Source organism: Heloderma suspectum, chromosome 10 (genome assembly GCF_057233095.1).
Source record: "Heloderma suspectum isolate Gila_16-S chromosome 10, 16-S_ref, whole genome shotgun sequence".
Classification (NCBI taxonomy): Eukaryota; Metazoa; Chordata; class Lepidosauria; order Squamata; family Helodermatidae; genus Heloderma; species Heloderma suspectum.
Genome location: NC_139467.1, coordinates 11,208,627 through 11,227,914, shown reverse-complemented (window position 1 = coordinate 11,227,914; position 19,288 = coordinate 11,208,627). Strand labels below are relative to the sequence as shown.

The window sequence follows — 19,288 nt, the reverse complement described above, 5'->3', positions numbered from 1 at the left end:
CCTTGGAGAGATTACTATGTCTGTAAAATGATAATTGTAATATTTACTCTTCTGGGGTTATTAATGTGTGAAGATGAAAAAGCTAATGGTTGGGATTGAAAAACAGGCATGCAGGAGATGGGCCCCACACATAGGCAGTGGTTCACTGGTTTTGTAGCAGTCATGCTCACTACCAAAGAGGCAAGCCTCTTTTGAAACTGAACAGTAGCTTGATGCTTCAGCAGTGGAAAATGTGGCAGTTTTTCCTCCTGCCTGACACACCAGTCCTTCTTTCCCTGCTGGCCAAAGAGTGTGAAACACATTAGAAGTGCTATGCGAATAACATATCATCCTAATCATCATCCCATATAGATATTGCTCTCTTTGATAGTGTGACATGAGATTTTATTCATACATTTACACTATTGCATGCTGCTAGTACTTCAAATAGAAGAGCAGGGATCAGGAACAGATTTTTATACATTTGAGCCAAATGTCTACACTGACCGAGTTTCTACAGAGTGGCAGGGAAAAATGGATTTGGTCTCTGAGATCCTCTGTTTGCCTCTAATCCATGGCCGGAAAGACTAGTTGGAACATAGCTGTGTATCTGATTCTTGTCTGTGTATGCTGTCTGTTTTTCTTAACGGGGCCCATTGATTCTGTGATACTTTGAAATAAGTGACAGTCTCCCGTTACTTTTTTGGGAGGGGGGTGAAATTGCCTTTATTGTTCCGTTGAACATTTTGTGTGTGTGAAGCAACAAACCATACTGTTTTCATTGTGTTAAGGACACAGATAACTGCAATGGAATTTCCCTGAATGTCGTCAACCCTCTGCCCAGCTCTTTGCCCCACAAGAGAAAGGTGGGAAGATTCAGGATGATGTCTTTGCAAAAAAATGTAAAGGATTGCTCCAAAGGCCAGGTGATCTCAATGCCCATGAGTGGAATAAAGCAAAGTAGAACACAGAGGCTCTGCCCCCTATTGATAAAGGCTTACCCAAAATGTTTTCTCTTCCATATCTTCCATAAGGACCACCGCCACCCCTGTGCATCTTTGCTATTCTCCCACTGCAGCAGTCTTTTTGCAAAATATCTCCACTTCCCTGCCTTTCCTTCAATAGGAAATGGGGTATTAAGGGTAAAAAGCTTTATAGGTTTCTCCACTACACCTTAAAATAATATAAAGGGGAAAATAGCCAAAGCATGATACCCACCCCCTCACCATCCACATTCATTGAAGACATCCCAGTGAGTGTTCGGCAGCAACAAAGAAAGTCCATCTTCCATTCTTCTCTCCTTGTTGCTTTGATTCCCTCTTTTTACTTTCTGGAGGAGAGCCATTTCTGCTTACATTTTTCTCTTTAAAAATATTACCGTCTCCTCCTAAATTTTTCCCACCGTTGCCTCTAAATTAGCAAACAGCATTTAAATATCAAGAAGAACTGGCAATATTTTAATACAGTCTGGAATGGAGAATAGGAACAAGAAGATTAATTCCAGATTTCTCAGTTTTTTCGGGTAATCCATTAACCACCCTGTTAGATCACTTTTTGAATTTTCTTTCAAATCCTCATTTCTGTTGCATTGAGTTTACAAGCCTTGATGTAGTCCTTTAGATCCTTTTAGTTCTTTGAAAGCAGGTCCAGGTTGTAATGTGGATGCTAGGTTGTACAAGAGGAAAGGCTTAAATTGTGCATCTTCTTCTGATGAATGTTTAAAAGGTGGACAGATATGATATGGCAGGGGAAGAGATATTACATATTCCTTTCTTCATTTAGAATTAAAAGCTGAGAAAGTATCTTAATACATGCAAAAGCCACACCACTTTATAGAACTGCCAAATAACAGATTTTGTACAGTGCAAGATAATTAGGTTGCTTTCTTAAGAATATTTAATACAGATTGACTTCTTTTAACTTATTTTAACTAACCTTTTGTACACAGGATCCACATGGTTAGAGTGGCAAAAAGGGTGTGTATATGTATGTATAGTGATGATTCTTTCGCACCTGAGTAGATAGTGGTACTTCTTCTGGATTAATTAATTCAAAGGATGTGATACTGTATATCCAACCCAGGAAAAGAGATCTACAGCAGATTCCCTTTGTGGATCAGCATCCGTTTGTGCAACAAAGTTGCTGCATAGTGGATGCCAGCAATCAAATCTGCAAGCGCAGTTCCTGTTATTGGATTGGGAGGCATGTTGCAGTGCATCAGTGGTGCTCAGATCCACACCAGGATGGCATGGTGTGGATAGGATGTGCCTTCCCATCTATCTTGTGTAATGCAAATGGGAATGCTCAATGCCAGTCCGCTATCTGCGGTTTTTACCTGTGTGTTAATTAATTGCATAGAACCCCCCCTGCCAATTCTCTTAAATTCTGGTTAGAATGCACAAAAGATTATTTAAAATGCACAAAGAGTTGTTATAAAAACTTGATTATTTAAAACATACAGACATCTGTATGATCTGTGTCTGCAGAGAGAAATTAAGGCCAGGATCCAAAGTACTGCACAATCGGTTCCTCTCAACCAAGAGGATTTTGGCATACTTTTCTCAAAAGATGCCATTTTTGAAACTGAGGAGTGTTTCCAAAGCAGTTTCTGATACAGTATGAAGGACAAGGGTCTGTTGTTCAAAGAAAAAAATAATCCAAAATCTGAGTTTGGCACACACAAGCCTTTGAGCTCATCTAAAGTGGCTCTTTGTATTCCAGCTTATATAGATAAAGCCCACCTTTGTGTACCCATTATTCCTTATACCCTCTTCCCTCCCACCTCCAATTCTGTCCCTCCCTCCCTGACTCCTTTCTACTTTTGGTATAAATTGAAATACATGGAATAATAAACACTTTTGGCAGCAATGACAGTTGATATTAGTTCTGTATTTAGGATGATTATTTTGATTTTTATATCACCCAATTCCCAATGATTTGGGGCAGGTTGCAATATAATAGGAAATCACTTTGAAACAATCCTTTCCACCTCCACCCCCAGTAGGTACTAGTGCAGAAAGTGTGGAGACTGGAAAAGACACGTCCATGCTGCACACTTTTTAAAGAACAGTGTGGTTCTTCTGTTTTGTTTGGGTTGAAATTTTCACAGGTGCCACTAAGAGCACCCTTTCATCTGGGGAGAGACACTTTGAATTTTGTTCCTGTAGATTAGGAAGTGGGGAAGTGTAATTTTCAAGGTAGTTTATGAGGGTTTTACATTCGAATTACAGATGTGGGCAATGCAATTACTGGTTGAAGTGGCTCTCGTGGAAATGGACCAAGTCCTATTCAGTGACTCTGCTTTGCTTCTTTGGATGGGTGGATTTGTGATTAACTTATCTCCTCTTTCCTACGGTGGTTTATTATTAGCACATACAGACCTTCCTTTTTCCACTGAAGGCTGAAATGGCGTGTACATCTACCCCCTTCTCAGCGTCACTCCAGAAAGAGAATTTCGTTGGATGAGATCAAACACTATCCAAAACACCCATCACCTCCAGTTTGGCTTTTGTTATAATATTGGGGAGCATCTAATAGAACGGATCTGGGGTATGTGCATCTGTGTTGTACATTTCATCTTCTAGCGACCTAGAGACAGGGAGAGAAGGGGTGGGGCAGAGAGAGAGAGAGAACATATTAACACCTCTACTTTAATGCTAGCAGCAGTTAATTTCTGACCTCAACACTGTGGTACTGAATCAAATAATTGCACTCCTTATATCCCATCAACACTGACTTTTTTCCTCTCTTTCTATCTCCCTCTCTCCCTATACATATTCATCTATTTGCCCCTCCATCAATCTGATATCTATCTATATTACACCATATATACCTCTCTCCCTCTCACTAATACATTTCCATCCCTTTCTCTGTCCACCTACAACCCTTTCTCTCTCTCTTTCTTTCATATATTGTCTGTCTGTCTATCTTCCACACCACTCTCTCCATACATTTCTATCTTTGTGTCCCTCCTCTAGCTACTTTTTTCTCCCTCCATGATTCCAGAGCTGTGTTGAGAAAAAAAATGGGGGGGGGGGAATCAAATGATACATGAAAAGGGAGTGCAAATGGGATACAGATAATGGCATCTGCTGTTGCTCTCCTTTTGGCCCACTTGTTTGAAATGCAGTTGAACAGGACTTGCAAGATCATAATACAGTAATAAGGGGCTGGGGGGGGGGGGAGATAGAGTCCATCTATATCCAAGGGAGCAAATGGGGTGGGGTGAGGGAAAGAAAAGCAAAAATATCCTGCTATATTGGAGGGGAGGCTATTGTCAAGACTCAAGTATTGGCACTTGGCTTGCCCTAGCTGAATCATGGCATGTCCACACTACAGATTTTCCCATGCTTGATTTAACTCAGCAGCACTAAACCAGAAGGCTGGGGGTGGGGGAAAGTAGCACAAGGAAGAGGTACCAACTAGTCTTCAGTGGAGCAGGAAGATGGACCCTACCCCTCACTCCCCAAAATTGAAGTCTGTTTGAAAGAGGGATCTTGCTCTCCTTTCTGTTAAACAGGTTTAGCAGGTTTTTCCTGTGTTGTTTCAAAATCCTGCCACATCTTTTTGACCAGAGGCGAAATACAGGCGTGTGCAGGAAGGACAGGAAGCTTCTTTCAAACCACTTCGATGAACTATCTTTGAAATGATTGCCTTTCCCCATTCTTGGGACTGCACCATCCTGCCAATTTGGAATCACACTTGGCTCTCAGCTCCTACTGTGGCTTGATGCTCACCAGGGGTGGGGTAGGGGCGGTAGGGAAGAGAGGAAGGAAACAAAAAGGAAACCAACTCCTCGAAACAAACTCCTTCGTCTAGCGAAGCAACATTTGAATGCATGTGCATTTTTTAAAAAATGTGCCAAGTCGATCATTGGGCGAACGGGGCCTGGGGCGTGGAGAAGCAGGACATTATCCTGAGTCAGTGGACAAAGTGATATCTCTAGATCATGGAAAACCAGCGCAGGGTCGCTTTCTCTCTCCCCCCACCCCCCGCAAACCTTTATAGTAGCTATTAAAAGAGAGACGAGGGCATGAACCCTGAGCAGACAGGTGCATCCCCAGGAAAACGAAAGTGGGAGAGAAGCAGCCTGGTGGGAAGAAGTCGGTGGAGGAGAAGAGTTATTGCAGAAGCACGCCCAGCCTAATTATGTATCCCGTGGGCTGTTTTTGGGGGGTGGGTGGGAAGGTCACCCCTTTATTATTACAGTGTCTTGCAGTGATTATCCGTGTAAATCTCTCTCCTAATAATAAACCTGGAAGGGGCTGCGATCACTGAGTGCCTGGTTTGGGGTGTGTGTGTTAATTTAAGTGAGGGGAGAGGGGAGGGAAAGCATTAACAAGCTGATTAAGGGTTTTATTTTTAGCCCTTGAAAAGAGGAGTTGTTGCTGTGGAAGGTGTCAGGTGTGTGTTAATTTTTGAAAAAGAAGGGGAGGCAAGGAATGATTATTTGCTTGGGGGGTGTCAATAATTCATCCATCCCCCCCCTTTCTTTTCCCCCTCCCCCTTTCAACACCCACACTAAGCTTGTACCTAAGGAATAATTGCTTTTGTCTGGGTGGACTGTACTTGTGCAAAGAGTGAAGAAAGAAAAGGGGGGGGATGTTGGAAGCGGAGCCCCCCGCGGGGGGGATTGCGAGGGACGGCAGGTCGCTTGCTTGGATGTCATCTGTCAAAGCGGGGTGGTTGGAAGGAGAGAGGGAGGTGGAAGAGAGAGAGATAACGGAGAAGACAATAAAGTGGGAATCGGAGGCTCTGTGCGTGTGTGTGTGTGATGGAAAAGGGGGGCACGGCGAGGAGGGGGGTACAAAGAAGAAATTCGGACGGAGCTAAAGGGGGGTATTGATCTAGTGAAAAGGGGCAAGAGGAACATACAGGCGCTGTGGGGGGGGATCGGTGTGTTGCACACGCACGCACACGCACACTTGCATGCACACATTCTCCCCCACTGTAAAAGCCTTAAAATGATGCACGCTGTCCGGCTATCTTGACGAACCCCGCGCGTCCTTGCAACACGCACACACACACGCACACTTGTCTGTGCACACACCCATGCACGCACGTGTGTAAGTGCAGAAAGCGGAGCAGTGTTGGGGGGGGAGAAGAGAGAGATCTGTCCGATTTCCACTCCCCCCACCCTTCGTTGATTGTCATTTTCGGTCGGTCGTCACCTGTCCAGCGTGTGTCTCCCCCCCCCCCCCGACACCGCTTTCTCTTCACTCACCCACCCACCCACCCTTTTATATATATATATATATATTTATATTTTTTTCCCTCCGTGGGGTTATGCGGAGTGTCACTCACAGGTCCCCGACATGTTCATCCCACTGGTGTTCCAAAGATCCGCCGGCCCGGAGAACGGATGGCGCCTCAAATCGCCGCTCGCCCTGCGCTCTGCAAACGGTAAGAAGAGGGGAAGAGAAAGAAAAGAAAGAAAAGGGGGAGGAAAGAAAAAGAAAAAAAAACAGAGAGAGAGAGAGAGAGAGAGATGCCACCAACTCTTGCAATCGGGCAGAGAGAGAGAGAGAGAGAGAGAGAGAACCGATAGGGGGAAAGAGAAAGGAGGGGAGAAAAAGGGGAAAGAGGGCGAGGAAGAAAGAGGAGATGGGCGAGCGGGGTTTTTATTCATGCGGTATTGATCCGGAGTGTCACTGCTCCGTATCGAACCTCCGGCGCCGGCATCCTGCGGTCGATAGACGGAGGGGGTGGGGGACGGAGGGGGTGGTTGGTAGCAGGGAAAGGAGGCAAAAGAGATCCGGCAGAGCAAACAACCCAGACGCCGGTTGAAAAAGGCTGGGCAAAAAGGAAAGAAAGAGCAAAGAAAAAAAAAAGAGAGCCCCAACTTTTATTTTTGCTGGCTGGGGGGAAAGGACTGATTCCTTCTCCCTGCCCCAATCATCCAGCTATTTTATTATTATTCCTCCTTGAGGGTCCACCTGCAAATGTTCCCCCAATTGCTTCAGGATATTGGAAACAGAAACCAAGGGTTAGGGTTAGGTGCAGGCCGGGTGGGTTGGGTGGGGGAGGATTTTTATGGCCCAGCGGGAATTAGGGGATAAGGGGTGGGATGGAAGGAAGGCACCTGTGAGATCCTTTGGCAGTCTGGAAAGGTGTTCCCAAATATCACCCCCTCTTTTCCAGTCTCACCCAATTCTTTCTGTTTGTCTCAAATTATGAGTAGCCCCCCATAGCTGCTGATTCTCATCAAATGCTCCCCAATAATATCCTGTTTAAGTTTCAGGTTCAGCCCCGGTAATTGGTTACTCCAATCATGTTGTATACCCCAATAATATCTGATTTAAGTTTCAGATTTTCTCCCCCACATCCTGCAATTATCACCCATGTACCCTGCATCTAACCAAATGCTCCTAATAATAATCTTGTGTTTGAGTTTGATTAAATTCTTCCTGTCAGCCTATGTTGATCTCTCTCACCCACCCATCCCCGAATTACTTCTAAGTAAAATTCTAGAATTGTGAACGGTTCACATTCTCTGTCCACCATGTGTTTTGACAGGAACTGGACTGTGTTTTAAGGGGACCTTACTTCCCCCCCCCCGAATTGGGATCTGTTTTGCATCTCACTGCTCCCCCCCCATCAGTTTTGAAGCATTCCCTTCCGAACCCAGTTGTAATTTGCTCTCAGAATAAGATATAAAGTTCCTCTGTTTCCTTCTGTCAAGCTATTTTGTTCTGTCATGCCCCCCCCTTCCGTTCTGCTCCCCCCACCATAATGTCTGGGTGCATCTAAAAGATAGACTTTTGGACTGCACCTCTCAACTGTTCAACCACTGAGCTCAAAATATAAGTGGTGATGTGTTTATGTGAAAGAATGGTACTTCAGGAGAGAGTGGGTGCATTGGCATCTAGTGGTTAGAGCAGAAATTAAAAAGGGGTGGGGGTGTTTTGGAGCTGGGGCTTCTGAGGTCTGTGAAGGGCTTTTCTAGGTGACCTTGGAGAAAATTTATCTTCTGTCTCTGAAAATTATGAGGTGGTTGACTGTATAGGGCCTGCTGGGGAAATACATGTAAGACCTGGGATGGTGGTGATGTGGGTGCGGGGAGGGAAGTGGGTGCTTATTTATTAATGAACTAGTTAGCAATAACCACAGACTGCTAGACTTCATTATTCTCCTTCCCATTCTTCCCCGTCCCCCTCGCCAGAGTTAGGAAGGGAACCCAGGCATCCTAGTGACTGCTTCTCCTACTCTAACCCACTAGACGTTGTGAGAGTTGTCTTTCCTCACAGCCCTGACAATTGAAATGTAGGAGTAGCCAGAATGGGCAAGTGTCCAGGCATGAAGAGAATGCGGGCACTGGACTGTTAGTGGGTAGTGAGGGCAAGAACCCTAGAGAAAGTGCAAAGGCAAGATGTGTGTGTGTGTGTGTGTGTGTGTGTGTTGGGGGGCGGGTGGCCGGAAGGAAAACATCAACAACAGGAGGCGATTTTAGAATCTGCTCCGACCCCGTTCCATGGCTGGCAGAGGCGAGGGTTCAGAGAGGTGGCTTTGCAGAGCTGGCCCTATATGTGTACCCCTCCCCCACCAGCTCTGCTGCAGCCAGCACAGTGTGGAAATTGTATTGGTGTCAAGCCCAGTCCGTGCTAATGAACCCGGAGATCTGGGAAGCAAAGCTTGTTCAGAGGCAGAAATCGATTTTCCTGCCTGTAGTAACTGCCCCCACCTCCACCCCCTCATGCTCTCTCTCTCTGGCCAGAGAACTGAGTGTGTGTGTGTGTATGTGCGTGAGTGAGTGAGAGAGAGAGTGTCTATGTCCTTGGTGTCTTCGATTCTAGAGCTGGAAATGGGGTGTCACAAAACCAGTCAGGTTTTGCACTAAAGTTGTTGTAGTGAGTGGTGTGTGCGGACCCTGGCTATGTCTTGGTGCGTCACAGTTGTGGTACCTTTTGCACAAACGCTCGTTATTGTATGTACCAATGAAAAAAAATCAAATTATAATGCGCAACTATCAAAGTTTGAGGTATTAATAAGAGAGCTTTGGCTATTGGGCCGTATAGAAATGCAATAAATACATGAATACAATAATATCAATTGTTAGGGTCTGGTGTGCACAAGGTATTTTTCTGGGCCTGATACTTGTGGTATTCAGTGTGAGGCAAAGGCCCAGATGGCTGGATAGGTATCTTATGGCTGTATGTTTGTTATGCCATGCCTCCCTGTATTACAATGTGTGGATGTGTTTTTGCAGGGGTTTGCTATTGGTATCTCTACACAAGGTTGCGTTTCCATGAGTGTCTTGCGGTCAGTTTAAAATGCTTAGATATCTGATTTAAGTTGCTTTTGCATATGACACTGAAATGGGGTGGGTTTTGTTTGTTTGCATTTTACATGTCTATAACTCAGATGAAAAACCCATGTTGGATGGACTGTGTATTTGATATAAGTGTCTCTATCTTCCAGAAAACATAAAAAAAATTAGACAAAAAGGCGACATATAAAGATGCCCTTAAGTGTGTTGCATCTAGTTTTTAATGTTGTGTTTTGAAACTTTAAAGATCCATAATTATGTAGATAATACCTTTATTGGGCCAGGTTTGAAGACAAGGTAAGTTAGCAAGCTTTTGAGTTAGGCAAAACTGCTCTTCAAACAGGAGGCACCAGTGTTTGTAACATTTGTAACATTCTCTCTCAGCAAAAGATGAGAGAGAATTTGGGAAGGATGAAGGCTGCTCTGATTTTTTTTTTTTTAATTCCTATACGTATTGCAGGATGGCAAAATTTAGGGAGGCTCTGTAACTTGTTTCCAGTCGTTTCCACCCCACCCCACCCCACCCCAACCCACCACACCCCACCCCCTGCATCCTCCCCAAACCAACACTGTGTATATCTCAGATTCACAGTTTCAGACTTGAGCATCCATTCCTATTTATGGCTGTTGGGATTTGAATTCAAACCCATGGAGAACTTCAGCTCTGAATCTTTTATTTGGCTAAACTTTTATTTGGGTTACATTGCTTTGGTAGCTGGGAGCTCATTTAGTTTGCTTTGAGGGCTGATTAAAATCAAAGCAGGCACCTGTCAAAAAATCTGAGCACAAGTTATATCTTGAATTCCCATATACCCAGTTGACACTGGCAAGTAATACATTTGCTAATAGCAAACTAAGCCCTCCATGAGTATGAAACCTTTGTGAATTTGAAGGACAAACTTTCCAAAAATAAGGAGAAATTCTATGAATGTATATTATTTTGAACTAAAATGTATTTTTTAAATAATGTAACACTTTGCAAAATGTTTTACAATCTTCACCTAACGTCTTATATGAAAGGTTGCTATTATTTCCATTTCATACAGAGAATCTGTACACCAAAACAGACAGACAATGGCTTGTTCAAGGATGTGGCAGTAATGGTTGATTCATGCAGCCATTTTCATGTAGTGGGCACATGATGACACCACCAAACATTTGACCTTTTTGACCTGGTGATAGGCCTTGTGTGAATGCAGTGATACAACTTTGATATGTGTTGAGTCAAACCAGAAGTGTCTTGAACCAAGAGATCATGGGTCATTGGGTTGGCCAGAAGCTGGTGAGTCGTAATCTCATCGTATGGTAAAGCATACACAAGACTGCAAATTCATGATGTCTTCCTCCTGATAAATGTTTACATTTAACTTGGTCAAGGAGTCTGTCGTGGAGGTGAGCTTAGAACCCTAGACTCTCAGATCCACAATCTCTGGGTTCTTGTGTTCATTGTATTTGTGCACAAGGATGTTTTATGCGTAACCGTGCACAACTATTGGTACAAGTTCATGGCACATGTCATTATGATGTGTGTTGGGGGGTGAATGACTGCCTGCCACCAGATAACTGGGTTAAAAGAGAATGGGGTAGGTAAATGCATAGACAACACTAACTAGTTTGGTTGGGATGTACAAACTGCATAAACATGTCAAAATTTGTACTGAGGAAAAAAAGCCATGGCTATATACTGCTACTGTACCCCTAAATCTCTGACTTCTGGGGATGAAGAACAGAGGGTAAGGCATTCCCTAAAGGCCCTGTAGCTTTGCGCAAACTGCTCACTGTCGGAGATGAGATGTGGGTTGAGTTGGACACCTGGAGCAATCACTGATAGGACATGTCAGTGATTCTGTATCAGGCAGGTGACGGCCATGGGTTGGACTTGATAGTTGCTTCCCTCTACAAGGGCATTTGGGGGTCGGGGGTGGGGTGAATACACACGCCATTTTCCACACCTCTCGAGTGGGGAGACTGTGTGTCCAGATCACAGGGAATGGCCCCTTACTGCAGTGGCAGACATGGAGGGGCCCCTGCTGGGTCATGCCCTAGCTGAACCCAGACAATCTGGAATCATGAGAAGCCTGGACAGGGGGATGGGAGGTGATGTGTGCATGTGGGGGCATTTCCATACAGTGGCTGCAGGAAGGCCGGCTCTTCTTTGCAAAGCTCCGTTCCTCCTCCCCGCTCCCCTCCGCCTCTCTTTGCTGCCTCCTCCCCTCGCCTCCCCTCGCCTCGCCTCTGCTTTTTCCCTTAAATAATAATCATAAAAAGGTCAGCGGCAGGAGAGCTGCACACCCTGATTGGCCGAGCTCTGGGCCCTTTGTTCCAGCCGAGCCTCCGGGCACAGCCACGCGCCAGGGTCAGCAGGATTGGGGTGGGGGGAGAGGAGGACAGGCTTCCCAAGGGACTGGCCATTGGTAATGTGTGTGGGGGTCAGTGCTGAAGCGTGCGCGCGCGCGCGCGCGTGTGTGTGGAGTGGGGGGTGGTGGTGAGGGCAGGATGTAAAACCTCTTAAAGAGCGAGCTTTTCCACCCTCCCGACCCTTAGCCTCTGCCTGCCTCTTTCCCTCTCTTGCTTTTGCTCTCTGCCACCTTCGTCCATCCACATCCTTTTTTGTCTCTTCCTCCCGGAGTCCCTGTGTGAGGTGGATGCACCTTGCAGCTACCACACATATATATCTGGAGCTGATGTCACTAAAAATGTGTTGCCCCAAGGTATAGGCCAATGGCAGAGAAGGTGCACTTGCACTTTCCACAACCCATTAGACCTGTTTCTCTAAGTTGCTCATCCCTAATCCCTTTCTATCCTGTGTTTTCCATCCCATCCACCTTCCTTACTGCACATATCCTTCCTCTCTCCATGTCCCCAGTACCTTCCCTTGTTCTTCCCTTATCCCCCATGTCTTCTGTTTGCCAAAAGCTTCCTGCTACCCTAGACTTCAGCCGCCTGTATTACTTTCCTCTCTACTGGGTTCTCTCCTTCCATGTCCTCTTTCTTCTTTAATGTCCCCCTCCCATTGGATTCATTTCATTGCTCTTCCACCCCCCACCCCTTGCTGCTAGAAATAAAGGCTTCTAGAGACCCTTCTGTTTAAGGGAGGCATGCCCCCATTTGAGAACACACAGGAAAGTCCTGCACCCAGCCCCAGAGTATTCCTTATTGTTGAAATTTTGCATGAGAGCCGCAAAAGTTGGCTGAGTGAGTAGGAAACTACAGTGCAGTAACTGCTTGTATGTAACTTGGTTCAGGGTGGTGGTTCACCCAAGAATCACCAAGAGCAGGTGTTTGCCTGCACCTAAATTTTCCTCCACCCTGAATCTTCCCTACTGTGTTATGCTTTGCTGACCACACACCTTTCCCAGTGTGAGGAACCCTTTCTGATCTCCAACCCCTGGGTCTGGGTTTCCCATCCAACTACCCTCTCCAATTTTCTGCTGTCTTCTCCCTGTTCTGCATGATGAATCTCCTTCACCAAAGCATGGGTGTTTTAATTCCCCAGACTCCTCCCCTGTCCCTATCTCCCATGTTCTTGCTCTCTCTAGTTCTGCCACATGCTGGACACAGGGTAGGTTAATTCTCGTTGCGAAGGTAAAATGGCTGCTGTACTAATGTGAACAGTGGCCATGAGAGCTGTCACTAGGCTAGCGTGTGAACGAATGGGGAGAGTGGCAGGGAGGACGGCATACGAATGACTGTGTTGAGCAGCCACTCTCACTTAGTGGATATAGACAAGCCAGTACCTCTCAGCTTCATGTACCCTTGCCCCCACCAATAAAACTGTAAGATGTGGGATAATAATACTGGCCTATCTTGCAAGGGTATTGTAATGAAAAGGTGCAGAATTGTCCCAAAATGCAGTTCTTTGCTTTTCCCCATAGGAGTGAAAGCCCGTTTACTTCTATCCCACAGAACCCAGTGGGAGGTAGCCATTTAGAACTGAGTTTGACTCTACGGTGCATAACCCCGGCTTGGGTTTTGTGGTCACACCAGAGTGTGACAGAATTTTGGAAACTAGTTTTCATATAGATACAGAGAGATTCTTATGGATCATTGGCTCACTTCTGTATGGCTCACAAATATTTGTAATTGTGTCTTGGGGTGCATGATTCATACAGATGCAAATTGCATGAATCATCCACTACAAGCACATGTTGCCGGTATATGCATGATAAGATGTTTGGACTTCCATGCAGCTCACTGCATGCCATGGTGGGTGTTTGTGCCCCAATGGCTGATTCATACAATTGGTTCTCCATGCAGTAGATTTAAAAGACAACAGCAACAAAAGCCTGCATGGATTGAAGTGTGAGATTGTGTGAATAAACCCTGCTAGAGGCAATGCTCTATAGGAAATGGAAGTTTGCTAAGGCTACATGGCAACAGATTAAGGGCTGTTGTGAGTTAGCTTGTACCAACATGTTGCTACTCTTTTGTACAGATGCTTGCAGGCCAAGCATGGACATATGGGTTGTCTCCTTGAGCATTGTGGTAAAGGGACCATATACTGTGGGCTGGGTCTTTTGGGCTGAGCATGTATGCGAATGGCTATTGGGCAGCTATTTGCGGCTGCAAGAATACCATCTTTAAAGTACAAGGTCCAATAGGCTATCACGGCCAAAAAAAAAGGGAACGCAAATGGCAGCCGCTGTAGCCGCCGCCATTTGCGTTCCCTTTTTTTTGCCGTGATAGGCTGCGTAAATACTTACGTAGCCTATCACGGCTATCGTGAAGAAGCGAATGGCGGCTGCGGCCACCATTCGCAAAGCAGTGCTAACGGCAGCAGGTAAGTGTCCCATTTTGCGTGCCTATCGCAGGGCGGGGGGGCGGGGGGCTTCGTTCCACCACGGATTTCGGGGGGCCGAATGCACTGGCATTCGGCCTCACCGAGATCCATGATAGAATTCTCTGACATCCCTAGTTATATCACAGTGAAATACCATGTGCACAAACAGCAAAGTGCTTAGTCTTGAGACTACGAAGCCCATGATCCACCGTACCTGCAAGTGTAGACATTTGCAGAAACTTGCAGGCTTTAACTGAAGTGGGCATGTGAAGGAATGGTTGTGTACATGGAAACAGCCAAAACAGGAAGAGGCAGGTAGATTTTCTGTGAAAATCCATGACTTGGGCTTGAAGGAAGGAATTGGCAACAGAATGTCTCCTGCAGGATTTACACATCACTACTGAGAGGGACTGTAGGGATGAGTATGGATTGCTTAGTCAAACAGTTTTTGAGGTATGTAGTTTATCACAGCCTTCCCCAACCTGGTATCCTCCGGATGTGTTGGACTACAACTCCCAGCTTTGCTGACTGGGGGATTCTGGGAGTTGTAGTCTAACACATCTGGAAGGCACCAGGTTGGGGAAGGCTGGTTTATAATTTTTAAGGTATCTCTGTTTAGATCTTAAGTCAGGGACAGTGTAGTCCAGTAGATAAAATTGTGCTTGGGTTTGTTTTTTTTACAGTGTGTGTGTATGTCTGAAGGGAGGGAGGACTTGTATATTGCAAGGACACATGGGGGGATGTAGTGCCTCTCTTTGTACTGTGGATCTCTGTCAGTATGGGCCAGACCACCCAGAGCCTGGGAAGAATGGCAGGTTTTGCCCTCAACTTAAAAGTGTCCCCAAATACAGCAGTTTATTTGCCCTGTTGGATTAAATGGCAGGTCTGTTGAAGAAAGTAAGGTGGGTGGTTTGGAAAATCAAGGACTCAGCTGGAAAAGAGCATGATGTGATCTCTGCTCCTGGTAACCCTAGTCATTAAGAATCAAGACTGCCTCTATGCGCACAGCTCCATTCTGGGTTCTGTTTCTTGCTCACTTTGTTATTATTTTTATTATTTAACACTTATAAAGTGCATAAAATGTTCTAAGTACTGTGCAGATATTGAAGGGTAAGACCTTCCCTGTCCACAGGCTCACAATCTAGTAGACATGGTACAAAAGGAAAAAGGAATGGGGAGGGAAGAGGAAAACAAGCCATGGAGCAGCAGCACTTTCTCCAGCCGATTGGTGGGTCTCAGTTCTAATTGGTGTTCTTTCTGGCAGGGAAGCACAAAGCAAACTCCCTGCAGCTGTTCCTTTTCTGGCCAATGTATAGGGCCAGGTTGGTGTCCCTCTTGCCATAATATTCTTCCCGGGAGGCAGGGGGAAGCAATCTCCCAGTGGCCCTTATTCCCCTGGCTGATGGATGAGGCCAGAATGGGAATTGTGTAGCTGTTCTGTCTTTTCCTCCTTAACAAATTTTTTTCTGGTAAGGAAAAAGATGCAAGAAGCAGTGGAAAAACACAGGTGGGTTACACATGGAAGACAATGTTGTGGACTCCCCCCGCCCCCAGTAAAATTTTGCCAATGAGGCAGGGTGATTGCACACTAAAAGCCTTGTCTAGAAGCACCCTACTTCTGTATGCTGCTCTCCCTTCAAGAAGCTCAGAGTGGGAGACGATGTCTTCTGTCCCCACTCTCACATCATGCGCAAAGTCGCAGTTGCGCATCTGTGAAATGTGAGCAATAGCAACCTATCCCACAATCAGCATCATGAGCGTGGACAAGATGAAGATAGCTAAGTGCTTTGCTTGCTAAAAGTCCCACATTAATGATGAGTGAATATAATTTTCCATCATACCAAGTTGCCCAGTATCTCAACATTGTGACCAAATGGGAATGGAACACTTTGGAGAATTCAGCTTGTAGAGCCTATTATAAAGCATGCCGTAGTGTAAATGGTGCACTTAGTATAATGGGCCACTCTGCAGGTAAGCGAAAAGGAACAGCTTTTCTGTTCTGGAACCTCCATAGTAACTTCTAGCCCAGTCCTGTGTGTTTACTCAGGGCCAAGTCCACTGAGTATAGCGGAACTTATTCTTAAGTAAATGTGGATAGGATTGCAGCCTTTTGGCAGAACTACATGCTCATGTTTGCCTTGTAACACTACTACAGGGGTAGGGGTGAATTGGTGCACAGGGGCGAATTGGTGCACAGGGAGTATTTAGGTTTTCTTGTGCCCACCAATTCTTCCTTGCAAAAGCCTCCTACTGCTTTTAGCTCATTTCTCCCCCCCTCACTTCCTAGTTGGCCTCTAAGAACACAAAAGGGGCACCCCCTCTGTTTACCCCCTGATTCTCCCATTGATGTGGTGTGCCACATCGAAACACAAAGCCCCTTAGGGCACAAACCTATGCATGTTTAGACAAGAAAAGTCCTTTTTTCTGTCTAAACATGACTAGGATTGTGCCCTTACCTATTACACACACTCTCTCTCTCTCTCTGTCACTCACTCACTCACTCACTCACACACTCACTCACTCTCTCACACACACACACTTCTGTGCTCAGAGATTTACAAAAACTTGGAGAGGGGAAGCAAGATGGAGGGCTCAGGTGTGATGGAGGGAAGAAGCACTAGAAGTTAGTGAGGAAAGGGAGAAACTTCTCAGTAGCTACAGTGGTGGTTGTTGTTCAGTCGTTAAGTCGTGTCTGACTCTTCATGGCCCCATGGGCCGTAGCACGCCAGGCCTTCCTGTCCTCCGCTCTCTCCCAGAGTGTGCTCAAGTTCATATTCATTGCATCGGTGATGGAGGAACATACAAACTTGTGGAAGAGAAACCAAGACTTTGTATCTGAGACTGAAATAGCGAGGATTTATTTAGTCATGCATTTAAAACATTTATTTCCTGGACCTTTCTATCATAACCAGACCCTCAAGGCAGCTTACAGAAATTAAAACAATCTACCATAAAATCCCACAAAAGCTTAACTGAAACAAGCCATTTGACAGCAAACGGAGAAGAATATTATTCATCAAAAGTCCAAGCAAAGAAAACAGTTTTTAATTCCCTTCTGAATTGATACTTCTGAGGAGGGCACTCCACTATCAGGAAGCCACTGTGCCCAAGGCCCTATCCATGGTCACCATCTGTCTAACCTCTGAAGTACCCAGAGCAAAGTATTTGAAGACAATCTTATGGGCAGGCTCATAAGGAAGAAGGCAGGGGTGTGTGTGGTGAAAGTGAAAGACCAGCAAACACTCAAAATGTGGGCAGGAAATATCCCTGGGTTATGTTGGAGGTTAGAAAGTTCTGTAGCTGGGCTGTGAAGAGGGAAGGTTTTGTGGCTGAATCATTGAGGTAAGGAACCTCATCCATCTGTGTAACTTCTTTGCCACCCCACCCCATGAACTGGTTCTGTTTTGCCTGAAGTGTGAATGCAGTTGTTGCTTAATGTCTAGTCGTGTAGGAGTGGGACAAGATTTCCTCAGAGATGCAATTAAATGGCAAAGTTAAATGGCAAAAGTGGTGGAAGCCTAGAATGGGTGTGGGGCCTAAACATTTTTATGAATACCTCAGTTTTAGATTCTTTCACTTTGAAGTACTCTCTGCTGGTTTCATTTCACAGATGTCCAAGTTAAATGTGCCTGGAATTTCAGTCTAAAGCCTAACACAGCCAGGTAGCTCATCTGGCTTGCTGTCCTTATATTTTTATGCTACAAGTGGTGCCAGACTATCAAACAAAGGGCACACATTGGGCTGTGACGTATTTTAAAGATCAGGGAAATGGGTGTGTAGAAGCAGAGAGAGTCGTGTAGCGATTAGAGTATTGGACTTGGCCTGGGGAGATCAAGGTTTAAATCCCTGCTCAGCCATGAACCACATTGGGTAAGCTTGGGCCAGTCACTATCTCCCTGCCTAACTCATCTGATAGGGTTGTTGTGAGGACAGAATGGAAGAATCTCATGTAAACCACCCTTTGGAGGAAGGGCAGGATACAAGATGGATAGAGAGGTCATGATTCAGTGGTAAAGCACATGCTTTGCATGCAGAAGGTCCCAGGTTCGATCCCTAGTATACACAGGTAGGGTTGGAAAAAAACCCTGCCCGAAACCCTGCGGAGCCGCTGCCAGTCACTGTCAACAAAACTGAGCTAGATGGACCAGTAATGGTAGGCCTGACTCAGTACAAGGCAGCTTCCTATGTTCCTAGAGCATTGAAGGTGCCACAGAAACCATTGCATAGATGCTGCAAAGGTTTTATAGCTGCAAAAGTAAGCTTTTGCACATTTCTTTGGACAGAAGACTTAGAACCTTGACATGTTGGATTCCAAAGGGTTTGTGTCTGAAAACCTGGTGTGTGATTTTTTTTTTTTTTTTTAAGGAGACCTATTTTGAGTTATGCAGTGGTACCTAAAGGGCCACTGACTCTTTTTGCGTAGGCAAAGGCGGCTGAATGGAAAGCATCAGGGGTTGTATTAAACTTGCAGGCCACCAGTTGTCTATCCTTAATTTAGAATTTTGACATCTGAAATATAGAGACGTTCCATGATTTGAATGTTAGAGCTGTGACATTTTGGGGCTTGTATGTTGGGGATGGGAGAGCCATTATGCAGAAAGGCCTTCCCACAACCTGGTGCCCTCCGTTATATTAAACAGCCTTCCCCAGCCTGATGGCTGGTACAGCTCCTATCATTTCCAGACAGAATGGCCATTGGCAATGCTGATGGGATGATGGGAGTTGTAGTCCAACATATCTGGAAGGCACCAGGTTGGGGAAGGCTGATGTAGAATTCTGGAGTTCAGAAAAGCTCTTATGGAGATATTATAAACCAGGGGAAGTCAGAAGGTAGATTAGGATCTACTGGTAGCTTACTCTGATGTGCCGTAAATCGGCAAGGGCTTCTGACCCCAATTGTTTAATAATAGCAAAAACAAAAAAACTACCCCCCCCACCTGCATCTCCGCGCGTGCGCGCACACACACACTTCAAAGTTAGGCTGTTAGCATCTCTGATCTTTAGTAACTCAGTTGTAGTTTTATACTCGTATATGCAGGTCATCCCAGTGTAGGGTGCTATTGGTAATTTATTGGTTCTGCCCCCTGAGCCACTATTTTGTACCTGGCTTTGGTTGGGAAGCCTTAGGGGTCTAGTAAATGCTGCAAGCCTGAAGTCTGTCCATGCCTGTTCTAAACTACAGCATATTATTAAAAACGATACTGCATTCTTGTGTGAAGCTTGTCCACCATCTCACTTAATCCTATTTCCATTACACAATGAGG

The 19,288-nt window shown here is 45.4% G+C and overlaps 1 long non-coding RNA gene across 1 annotated transcript; it reads right to left on the bottom strand.

Moving 5' to 3' along the window:
- Positions 1–368: 368 nt before the first annotated feature.
- LOC146337677 (uncharacterized) lies at positions 369–6,625 on the bottom strand. The gene is made up of 3 exons (XR_014785054.1): positions 6,283–6,625; positions 3,360–3,567; positions 369–1,644 (listed from the first exon to the last, which is right to left on the bottom strand). It is a non-coding gene; the product is annotated as an uncharacterized LOC146337677 (long non-coding RNA).
- Positions 6,626–19,288: the final 12,663 nt, after the last annotated feature.